This window comes from Lactuca saligna, chromosome 1, assembly GCF_052625555.1.
Source record: "Lactuca saligna cultivar CGN05327 chromosome 1, ASM5262555v1, whole genome shotgun sequence".
Lineage (NCBI taxonomy): Eukaryota > Viridiplantae > Streptophyta > Magnoliopsida > Asterales > Asteraceae > Lactuca > Lactuca saligna.
In genome coordinates, this window is record NC_136417.1 from 44,417,318 (window position 1) to 44,430,646 (window position 13,329).

Sequence of the window (13,329 nt, forward strand, 5' to 3'; positions counted from 1 at the left end):
TCATGCCTTTATGTAAGACATTATGTATCGAATCCCATATGCTTGGGATATAGGTTTGATTACATATGCTATAATATTAATATTCACTTGTCCGATTTTACAAATGCATAGGGTATTAAGAGGGAAAAAGACTAGAACTTGGTGTGACTAAGGTTGTTAAACAAATTTCAAGGACAGTATGAGGTTTACCAAAAGATTGGTTACTTTTGGATAGTTGGAAGTATAATATTATTTTGGACAGACCATATTTATATAATTCTGAGTGGAGGTGACTCTTGTTCATAATTAATAGTCATATGGGTATATAGAAATGTTTCCATAGTGGAAGTTGATAATAAAACCTACATGTGAGTTAGAAACCTTAATGCAAGGAAGGTGTTCAAGGAGTGTATCTTGAATTTGAGACTTCGTTACCATGGAATTGTTTTAGTAGCAAAGTTTCAATGGAATTGGTAAAGTCTTTGTGACTTTGAAGCCTCGACATAACAAAATGATATTACATGTAAGGTTGAACTCTAACACATTTAGTAATAACAAGAATTTGAAATTGTGAAATGAGCATCATTGGAATAGTGTCCAATCGATCTGTTCACAAAGGAAAGACCATAAAGAGACATAGTATGCATGTTTATAACATGACATAACTGATGTTTAATTGAAGTGTTTAGTTGATTACTCGAAACTTTTTACAATGAATAAAGTCTAATTAATATGGTGCTTAAATAATAAGAGTTTTATTTATATTCAACAGTTTTGAGACCATAGTTAATTAGGTTATTATTGTGTTTCACTTTGCATGTTTAACTTCCCGAATAATTGGATTATTCAAACATTCGCAGCCGATCGTACTTTTGGAAGTAAATAGCGAATTAAGACTATCGTGAATTGAATTGTAGATTGTCTAAGGGTGTAGACATAGCAATAGTTTTGCTGCAATGTTCATAAGTACTTGAAAATGGAGATTTTAAGTATTGGATAAACTTGTGCTCAGAGAATTACTTCATGGATTTTATCATGAGTAATTTTGAGATGGTAATATCTTATATTCTTAAAATGGAGATATATGAGTTGTTGGTTACGAGTCAATTGTGCATTGATAATACGTAAACACATCAGTAACTTGATATTATAAAATGTATTAATATGCGTGATTTGATGAGTAAATGGTATAAGCATATAAGTCGAAGTTTATCCATTGCTTTTTCCTTAACAGGAAAAGCGATATCTGTAGGCCCCTCGATGATTTGATGTCAACATCTGAAGTGCTTGGCCAGGCCTAGACTGAATTGATACGTTCAATTAGTAGTCTAAATCAGTCGTCATAAATCAGAAATCGGGAAACAAAACTTAGAAAATGAGATTCATTATAATCCTTGTCTCATCTCCATACGATATCTTGAATAATGGTTGAATATTTGATCACTTATCTTAGGACACGTAGCTGACTGGGTCAAAGTTTGACAATGGCTTTTGGAAGCTACAATTTGCTGATCAGTTTGGAAGTTATACTGCCAGTTATAGTTATTAGACTTATCTAAGTGGGAGACTATTGGATTAGGTGTCTAAGCTCATAACTATAACCGGTATAATCTTGAATTGATAGTAGCATAGTCTTTTTGGGTTGCCCTCAAACCTAGCAATTGAATACGATAATTTTTAAAGAGAGATAATGATTTATTAATTTATTATATGGTTAATAACTAATTAGAAATCATAATAAATGATTTATTAATATATTTTGAGAATAATATGCTAATTGGAAATCATATCATATAATTAATAATTAATCAGAAATTAATTGTAATTAATTTTGGGATTAATTAGATTTATTAAAAGTGCAGGGTTTGTTTTCTCATTTACTGAAAGTTGAGGAAAGGAGCCCATGGACCTCATTGGGTGAGGTAGATGAAAATCTATTAGGGAAGCCCAATGAATTTCGTCCAAGCCCCTTGAAAGAGGGGAATGGGTTGCTTGGTTACCAAGCAAAGGGATTAGGGTTTCCTCCTTAAACACTAGCATTGACACCAAGCTACCTCAACTATAAAAAAAAAAAGACCATTGGTCTTAGATTTTCGTCCAACACTTCCCTTTGGAGTCTTATGGCCGAAATTCCACTATTCCCCTCTCTATCTTCAAGCTCCTTGGTTGTCAGGGTTTAGGTGTGAACCATTAGAGGCACGACACTTGTGGTGCTTGCTTCCAAGAGTTTTTCAAAAAGGTTTTAATTTGTTAGTTACTACAATAACTAAAAGGTATGTAAACCCTAACTCATATTAGATTATTGGTAATTCACTAGGGTTTCTAGGGTTTTTTTATCTGATGTTCAAAAGTGGCATGTTCAATTAGAGAAAACATAGATCAATGGAAATTAGGGTTGCACGCACACATATGATTGTTTTGTTTTGATTAAATCCCATCATTTCATACTCACAAAGATCAAGGTTTTGGGATAAGAAGAACATAAATCCAAGACTAATCAAGATCTATTAAAATAAGCTCCAAGGTATGAACTTTATACCTTTAAAAGATGAACAAAGAGATGTAGATTATGGATCTAAAGGCTTGAATGCTCCACCACTTCTTGAATGATCTTCCTTCACTACCAAGAACACTTAAGGATCACTCTCAAGCTTCAAATCTCACTCACAAGGGCTAGGGTTTCAATTTTAGGGTTTAGAGGAATGGAGATTGGTCATAAGGAGGTCCAAGGGGGGATTAAGATGTTTAAATAGGGGACACAACCGTAAAAAATTAGGGTTAAAGGACTGAACAAGTACTCCCGACGTACCCACATGTAAGCCCAACGTACTCCTCCTCCGCCACGACTTTCATGTTGACTTACACCCGATGTACAACCTGGTACACCCAGCGTAAGGGGCTAAATTGCAATCATTTAAAATACTAAGGGTTGAAAAGGAAATACTTGGCAACAGGTGTTACAATTACCTAAGGCTAGAAGATAGCTCAAAGAGTTGTATCTTAGTGATTTTGATGATTCTGTAAACCTAAGTTTTAAAGTTTTTGCATAAGTTTCACATAATCAATTATCAACCGGTGTCGGAAAAAGGACCAACCCCAAATGGATTCAATATCTAAATTATCCACCCTAAAATACGATCACTTTTCGCCATAACATCTAGGCAAACTTACCAGTCTTGATGTCAATAGAGCCTTAGAAGCGTCCTCCATAACTTCGCCACAACTCCATTCGTTGGCGCTTGCGATACCGGGGCAGAGAAATTATAGGCCCCACCATCAAGCGGCTCCATTCTCTACCTACACAACAATAAATTAAACATTTGATGCTCAAACAAAAATGAAAAATATGATGAAAATCGAGCTTGAACTTTGAAAAGTTAAGGTTTATCTTGAACATGGTGGGGTTTATCATGTTTCACACCCAAAAAAACCAAATTAGAGGATGGAGTCATAGTTAGTTAAGATTGAAAAGGGGATTGGGAATGTGAAAGGGTATGAGGTCACAATAAAAGTGGTGGTGCACCAACATTCCACCTACCTCCACTGCCCCTATTTCTCTAGTTGGCACTTTAATTCCCGCTTCTTCCTAATTTGATTTAGGATTCAAGTTCGTTGTAAAGCACTGTAGCAGTGAAGCGACTCAACCAACATCATAGCTGGCAACATGACTAGACCATCCTCTTCCATTCCCTTTCTACCTCCATGTTGGCCATTAGCGCCACCCTTACCCTTCTTTCTGAACCAATAAATCCTTCCATTGTTGTAATATAGAAAGCATTTGAACTCAAACTCAATAGCAATTAGGTAAAGAAAAAAGAAGAAAGAAAGATGTACTTTCTCTAATTATGTACGTGTATGTGTAATCTTTGTGTTATGTTTTATCGGTGAAAACAAAATATGAACATTTTGTGAAAGAAAAAAAGGATGAGAGAAAGAATTAATGTTGCGAGGTGATTGGCGTTCTTACAGAAGAGAAATGGTGTGCTAGAGAGAGAGAATGAAGGGCAATACAGTCTTTCCACTTTTATTTAACAGAAAAACTCACGTTAGTCATAAGGACTAACGGTGTGCAATGTTTGCTCTAAAGAGACTATCCATGCAAAAAAAAGTTTTAACAAAAACTATTTTAGAGAAAAAAATAAAAAACACTAAAAAGCATTTTTGAAATTATGTTTAAAATGATACAATTCCAAATATTTCAATCATCATTCTAAGGATAAGCACAACTAATTTAAACAAACTTTGTAATTTTCTAACACAAACAATACAACATGACAATTAGAACTACTAATGAAACAAAACAATACAATATTATAATTTACAACTAAAATTACATTAATAATACAATTTCAATCATTATCCTAAACATAATCAAACATTACTTTTTCTAATATTTCAACGTAACAATATAACATTACAATTAGAATTACAAATGAATACTAAAAATTATTTAGAAAATTCACTTGAAAAAAATCTTTATTCCTTACTATTGTTTTTGGTTGCACTAAAATCGAAATTTTTAAAGTGTTTTTTTACTACAATTCCATTGTTACATGCTATCACACGTTTTTAGGTTACCATGAAATAAAAATTGCAAGAAAACATTTAAGTTTATAAGTTTTTTATATTTTTACCCGGAATATCTTTTTTTTTTTCTTCATATTATACGTATTCGTCCATCAAAAACATATAGACGAAAACCATGTTTAATTAAACATCGTGTTTACAAATTTTAAATGTTATTTCTTTATATATTGTATGTTTTTCTATTTATATGGATTAAAATATAAAAATATATTTGTAGAAATATACATACATATTTTTTTTTACGTATTTAGAAGTATATCAATAAAAACCGTGTTTATATGAAATAAATGCATTTATATTTCAAAAAACATAAAAAATATATATTTATACTTATAAATGTCTAAAAATATGTATTCATACATATTTACACTTCTAAAATATAATTATACTATTTATGTTTCTAAAAAATGTCTATATCTTTGAAAACGTTATTTATATTAAAAAAAGTAAAAATATGTATTATGCTTCTAAAAAATATGTATGTACCTCTAAAAAGGTAAAAATATTTAATTATATATTTAAAAAGCATATTAATATTTCGAAAAATGTATACACTTCTAAAAATATATATCAAAATTCTATATTTATATTTCTGAAAATGCATGTATAAATCTAAAACCATATTTTTATGAATACATATAATATAAAAAAAACATAAAAAAAAATTATAAACTCGAGGATTTTCTTACAAATTATATTTCATTGGACGAAACCATTAATAATAAGTAACAAGAAGAAAAGTAGAAAAAATTGAAAAGTTAGATCAACTCAAGCTAAAACCATAATTTTATCAACAACTTAATGGTTTTTATATCAATATCTATTTTGCATCAAGTATGGGACCACGGCCCAAATAAAATTGAGGCCAGGATAAACACAAAAAATAAGCCCATCAAATATCAAAATTTGATGTTTTTTTGTTCTTATATATATATATATATATATATATATATATATATATATATATATATATATATATATATATATATATATATATATATATATATATATATATATATAAAAGTATAAGATTATAATATCCTTTCTAATAAATAAATTTTTTTTATATTCTTTAATCAACTCGTATAACACACGAGTTTTACACCTAGTTAGAAAATATATTCTAAAAATATCATTAACCCATAAATAAGTGTTAAAGATCAACGAATCATTAACGAACAAAAAAAATGAAAGTATATGATAATGAAAACTATCTTATGCAATGAAATAAAAAATTAAACCGAACTTTTAGAAAAATATAGTATTTTTTTGTATATAAAATAGGTTATAATAGGTAAAAATGGTCATGCTGAAACATTTTACTAAAAATTGGTTATTTCTTTAGAACTTATTAAAATTTGTGGTTAAACTAGAAAATGTGACAAAATATAATAATTTTTTTTGTCATTATCCCTATAATGGAACTGTGCCATAATAATTTTTTGTATATACATGGGATGAAAATTCATTCCATGTATCTCCTAACTGAGTTCGAATATATATGAAGGGTTAAAAAAAACAGAGAAGACGACGTAACTTTTAAAATTTTGTCATTTATCTCAAAAATAAAAGTATGTCTAAATAATATTCCATCCGTCCCAAAATTATAATCCATATTTTCTTTTTGGTTTGTTCAAAAATAATAATCCACTTTTAAAAATAAATAATATTTTTACCAAAATACTCACTCAAATATTACTTAGCAAACTAAACATTTAATAGAACATTAAATTCAAAGTAAGGATAAAATTATCTGTGTTTTTATCTATGGACAATAATATTAGGAGGAAGTAAGCTCTAACGAGAAAGGAGATCTAGTCAAGTATCAAACCAACAAATACATAGAATCAAAAAACAGAAAATACGAAACCAGATACTGAGTTACTGACCCTATAAAATATATACAGTCCGGTCTGATCTAGTCCGACCCGACCCGGTCCGATCCGGTTCGGCAGACGCCGTCCTTTTGCTAAAACCCCATAAACCTCGGTCCATGGCTTCGTCTACAGTTTCCCTCCGCTTTCGTTCTTTACCTTCCTCCACAATCACATTTCGGTGTTTCCCACCTCCTTACACCTATTCTCCCTAACCCCTTCCTCAAAGCTTTTCTCCATACCCACTTCCAGTAAGTTCTTTGAGGCCACACCCTCGTCTCCAGTTGTCACAGAACTTTCCCTTTCATTGGATTCGGAGTTGGATGATGATTTGTCAACCGGTGTTGATGAACTACCGGAGCAGCATTTCTCCCCTGAATTTAAACTCTTCGTGTGTAGTTTTCCGTTTAGTGTTGATAACCAGCTCTTGCTCGGTTGTTTGAACGCTCTGGAAATGTGGAGGTCGCCGAGGTATGATTTACTGTTTTCAACCTAATTTTCGTTCGATTTCTTGTAGAAGAATGTAATTCTTCATGTTTCATTGATTTTGAACTTAATTCAGTTCATCATGATTTGGAGTTTGAAGTTTTTGTGTGTTTTGAGACCTAAATTTGGTGTTTCTAAACCCTTGGCTCAACTGTTCTTCCACCAGTTGAACACCTTGCCGAGAATTCACACACATTAACAACCATTATCGACATTCCCTACATCAACTTCCACATCTTCCTGTTTGTAGTTGGAAGCACTAATAATGGTGTTGCCACTTGCTAGTGTCCCTTGAATCACATTAGGGTTTCCTTTGATCACCTGACTCTAAGGATTCAGGTGAGTCGATTATTATCTACAAAGATCTCATAAATGTTCTCACAAGTTTGTTCATTAAGTAATAAATATATCCATATTCATGCTATAAGTACTTAGTATCAAAGGAATCTTGGTTACCTTATCACTACACACAATTTGAACTTTCTTATTGAACTGTTTTTCTACCATGGTAAAGAAGTTATGGAGAGTAGGTGTATCATTTGTTTTTTCACCAGCGTCATTCTGGATCCTCGATGTATATAATCTTGTGTAAAGCATATATTTTGTTAACAATTGTGACAAAATAATTATCTTTTGACATTAAGTTATAACTAACTTGAGGCACATATGTAACATTAAATGATACACCTGAAAATTTCATAGATATAACATCCAAAAATCCAGGTCTTTACGCCTGAATGTCAATACACATATTTCTTTCAAGAGTTTCTATTAATGGAGTTATCTTTGAAAATATCTAGAATATGACCTTTTTTTTTTTTTTTTTTTTTTTTTTTTTTTCTAGATAGTGTCCATTCATTTCTTGTCTCCTCATATTGCGGAAGGACTCAATTTCACATATAAATAGGTAGGCTCCACTCATTAGTCATTTGTATTCATCACTTAACTTTAGCTTCTTCTATCACCATGTTTTAGTTTCTTTTGTGACCATTTTTAATTGTTTCTTTTGCAGGATATTAATGGTAGAAATATCAGATTTAGTGTCGCTATACCTCCGCAAAGGCAACAACTTTCAACAGTCTTGTGTATAAACTGTAAAGTGTCAAAATTTGTGTGTGTTTTGAGGCTGAGTACCATTTCATGAAGTAGATAAATTAGATTGGGGTGTTCATGGTGAATGGTGTACATGTATAACAATTTGGTTTGTGATTCCACCAACTGTTTGATAAAATGCCTGACAGGACCCTGTTTCAAACCATCTGGTTTGTGATAAATGCTCGTGAGTCTCAACATGTATAAAGGCGATTAAACTGTTCGAGAAAATGCTTGAGAGAAACTGTCTCATTGACAATTGAGTTTGGTAAACCTCCAACAGTTCCCTGAAAACAGTCTTCAAACCATCATATTCATATGTTTGAACCTAAAGCACGAGTCTCAGTCTGTATAAAGGCAATCAAACAAAGTGTTTGACAAAATGCCTGAGTGAACCTCTACTGTATTGGTGATTTTAATGTCATCAACCATTTTATCTGATTGAGATTTTTGCGAGTATATGTTAATTTGATTGGGTACATAAAAATGGTGGGGGTTAAAAGGTAGGCATTCAGGCCAAATTCATTGTCATTCTTGATGTTTATCCAAGTAAACAGAAATTTTGATATATACACACAACTTTATTATCAATTGTGGGGTCTATTAACACACCAAAACAAACAATCATTACATGAACATATAGTTCCTAAAAAAAATTCAAATTGTGGTTCATGTGAGTCTAGACATACATAAAAGTCGATTGACAACAAATGGTTTCCATGGCGGATGATTCATGGGCCACATCACACCATTAAAGATCATGTACTTATCTTTGAGTTTATGCAATCATTGTACAGTGTTGAAGTAGTGGACTTCAAGCTGAGGGTTATCTTAAATTCCTTTAGTGGTCTGAGTCATTCAACATCTTTAGCAGTTGATCATGAGCATTTATTCTATTTTGTTTCTCAAACATCATATGCGCTATGTACTTTACCAAACACTAAGTACTCCAAACAGTTAGAATCTCTATAGATACTGTAATTTATCTCTACAGGTTCAAGTCTTTACATTATTTCTCTCTATAGATACTGTAATTTATCTCTTTGTCTGATTGATTGGTGTGAGACTATATGTCATATAGGAGCATAGACAAGGTGAATAATGAATGAGCACGAAAAGGGGCATAGCTCTAGGGTAGGTTGACTTTGACTAAGTTAGTGCTAGAAATTAACAAGATTTCTTTCATTAGATAATGATTAATTCCAATTAAGTTGGGCTGCTTGCTAAAAAATTGGTTTTTGGGTGTATATTAAATGATTCCAACTGCTTTTTTTGCAAGTAGTTTGAATTATGCCAAAAAAAACACAAGATTTGTGGCCTAAATGATTCCTTTTACCTTTGTTATCTTTGACTTAAAGACAAAGGGTGGTTATATTATACTTTTTTCTTATGTCACACCTACATTATGCCATGCATGTCAGACAGAATTGAGTAATAGAGACTTAATCATAGCGTTTCAGTTAAATTATTCAATTTCAATTTCCCCTTTTAGTAACATGAAAGAAAAAAGGTTAAAACCTCCATTGAATGTATTACTTTTAAATTGACCAAGAAATGGGCCCCCCTGTGTTTTTAGTTTTACTGGTCTTCAACAAGTTTTGGGATTGATTAATGCATGTTACTCTTGGAATTTGTTGAAAGTTTTGCACAGATTTCTAGGCATTTCTTACTAGAATCATGCTTGATTTGTCTTCCACAATCATGGTTAATCCAAATGTGTTTTTTTTTTGTTTTAAATTGGAAAGAGTGTGAAAGAATCAAGAAACACCCCATCTCAAAGAAAGTATGCGAATTCCTTTTTGACTGTTTTCTATCCTTTTTTTTTTTTTTTTTTTTATATATTTATTTATTTTATATATATATATATATATATATATATATATATATATATATATATATATATATATATATATATATATATATATATATATATATATCCGTATTCTATAATTCTATGGATATTATACTATTATATAAATAAGACCCATAACATGAAAAAGAAAAGATAATGTGTATCCATGTGTCAACACAATTTGGCACCAAAATGATTTGAAGTCTAGATGACATGAAATCACTCAAGAAATGGTGTGTGTGTGTTTTCTTATCTTTCAATTGTTGAAAAGTTAGTGGTTTCTTGGCAGACTTTCCATGGAGAAGAACCAAATTAAACATGCTCATGCTTGCTTTGACTGTAGTACCCTTTCTACTTCTTTATTCCTGCACACTTTCATTCAAGGAGTTAATCACTTTCCAACATTATTATAGCCACTAATATCATCTTCAATACACTTATCTAAATAATTTGATGCATTGTCACACCAACATTCTATTTTTTATACAACTCCCTCTTGAAACTTCTCTCATACTTATAACCTTTCAAAGTCCAATGGATTTCCATACCATCATCATGATTTAAGATCAAGTGAGAACTAACAAAATATGTGAGAACACAGGAACAATTTCTAGCCATTGATCTTCAAGAATTGTGTGGTTGAGATCAAATTGGTTAGATGATATTTGCTTATGGGTAATTATTTATAACTACGTATGGTCTAGAGATTTAACCACAACGACACGATATTTTAACATCAACAACGTAAATTTTCCCTACGTTCTCACATAATATATATATATATATATATATATATATATATATATATATATATATATATATATATATATATATATATATATATATATGAATTTGAAAAAGTGTGAATATGGGTTCATATTTTCTTTGAGGTGAAATTTGATTTGTTTATTATATTATACAATAGAAAAGAGAGGAATAGTAGACAGATTGTGAGAGATGAGACATGAAATAGTTTCTTAAAAGAGGGACAAGATCAGCAAAAGTGGAAAACACGATGGGTCCCAAAGAGCTAGTCACAAACCACCATATTTCTTTGCTATCACAACACCAACTTTTGTGTCGGTAACCGCAAAGAAACAAAAAAAATACATATATTTTTTACGTTAATTACTGAATTTTAAATCTATATAACCACTTTGATTGAAAACGCCACTTGATACTTAATGATTTGGATTGTTCCTATTGTTGTGAATAAGAGAAATGCAAAACGCGTCGACAGAGGACTGTTACATAGAACTTATTGTTGAAATAGCATACGTTATTAAAGCTCCTTGATGTGTCTACTAATGTTTTATGTTTGTTTAACATAAATCTTTATGATAAATATATTTTCAGAGATTGGTACTCATATAGGATTCATTGATAATGTAATAATGCATCTTGGTAATTCAATAATGGGAAATTTTTAAAAACAACTTATTATTATAGATCTATTTTAAGGCAGATTAGCTCAATTCAAAGGATCATGACAGCATTCTCGTTCAAATATATAAAAGTGTTTACAAGTGTTTCTAGAGATACATGAGATATACAAGACAAACACATAACACCCCTATTTATAAGGTAGAGTTTGGGGTAAGCTAATGGTTGTAGACTTTACGGACATAAAGTCTACTTATGAAGGTGATAAATGTGAGCTACCATTCATCTTCATATGAGTTACAACACTTCCCATTGTGTGCTTAGATTTACGCCGAATCATATTTTTACTTATTCATCTTGTATTTTTAGACAATCCATCAGACATTTGCCTCGTTAAAAACCTTATCGGAGAAAACTCTTTGGGACAAAAACTCCGGGCGAAGGACAAAATAGTATGATTTGGATGTCTTGAGTGAGGGAAAGAACCATGTATGACGTGCCTCATTAAAACCTTGTTAAGAGAAAACCTAGTGGGACAAAAACTCTAACGAAGGACAAAAGAGTGCATAATGGTTGGTAAGTATTCAATTCGATGCTCCCATTGACTTCAACGGTTCTTAGTGAGAATGGGATATATTTGTTGTCTCATTAAACACACTTTGTCAAGATAACCCCAACGGGACACAACCCTCGAATGAAAGGAAAATGAGTATATGAGCATTCGTCGGCATGCTCCCTCTCACATGCACTCAACATGGTACAAAGCAGACATTGGGATGCAATCATTATTCACACACAAATAGATGCATGATACATGTCATTTAGGTAGCTCAGAGAGTTTACTTCGGCAATGACTTGGTGAACAAGTCTGCGTGATTCTTATTTGATCCAATATGTTGCAATTCAATCTTTTGAATTGCTTGTTGTTTATGTGTAAAGAACAATTTCGGCGACATGTGCTTAGTGTTATCCTGTTTGATGTAACCATATTTCTTTATCAATAACAACAATGGTATCTTCATATATGACAACTGGTTCATTAAGATCATAAGTTAAATAATATGTACTTTGAATATGGCCAATTACAGCTCAAAGCCATACACACTCTCTAGTTGCCTCATAGAGCGCGAGTAGTACAGAGTGATTTGTTAAGGTAGCAACTAGAGTTTGTTTACAAGACCTCCAAGATATTGTCATGTTCCTGATGGTAAAGACATATCCAAATTAGAAACGCCCCTTATGTAGGTTCGATAAGTAACCTGCATCGGCATAGCTGACAACGGTCACATTATTTCGAGTATCATTCAGGGTAGATCCAGTCGATGACACATAGGGATAGAATATACTCATATCTATAGTACCTTTAAGGTAAAAAAGATGTCTTTAATACCATTCTAATGGCGACGTGTTGGCGCAATGCTGTGTCGAGCAAGACAACTCACAAAAAACGAGATGTCTGATCTAGTTGATTGGGCCAAGTACAATAATGCACCTATTGCACCTAGATATGAACACTTATAACTTTCATCCTCCTTTGGATGGAATGGATCCCTTTTAATGTCTATATAATGAAAGATAATGAGAGTAGATAACGACTTTAAGTCTTGATGACTAAAGTGTCTCAACACCTTCTGGCTGTAATTTTTTTTGATGGAGTCAAATCCCATCTTTTACGTTGCTCGATCTATAGGCCGAGGCATTATCGTGTCTTTCCAAGATCTTTCATCTCAAACTCCTTTTTCATGATTTCAACAGTTTCAAACAACTCTTTTGAGGTTCCTATGAGATTCATATCATTTACATAAATTGTGATAATTATGAATACTAATGTGGATTTTTTTATGAACATGCATGACATATCTCATTGTTCAAATATCTCATTCTGATCAAGTACTCACATAGATGGTTATACCCCCATCCATCAGGATTGTTTCAATCCATAAAGTCTTTTCATCAATCTTATTGAAAACATGTTTTGTGGTCTAGATGTAACATCCCATATACTAGGATAAAAATTTTCATTTTTGAAACCAATCCAAAACCATAAGTGTTTACAAAATATAATTTCTAAAAGTC

General features: G+C 31.7%; 1 long non-coding RNA gene across 1 annotated transcript; it reads left to right on the forward strand.

Annotated features, from left to right (window-relative positions):
• Positions 1-6,575: 6,575 nt before the first annotated feature.
• On the forward strand, positions 6,576-8,485 carry LOC144997726 (uncharacterized). Its single transcript, XR_013659918.1, has 3 exons — positions 6,576-6,911; positions 7,771-7,833; positions 7,939-8,485. It is a non-coding gene; the product is annotated as an uncharacterized LOC144997726 (long non-coding RNA).
• The last annotated feature ends 4,844 nt before the right edge of the window (positions 8,486-13,329 follow it).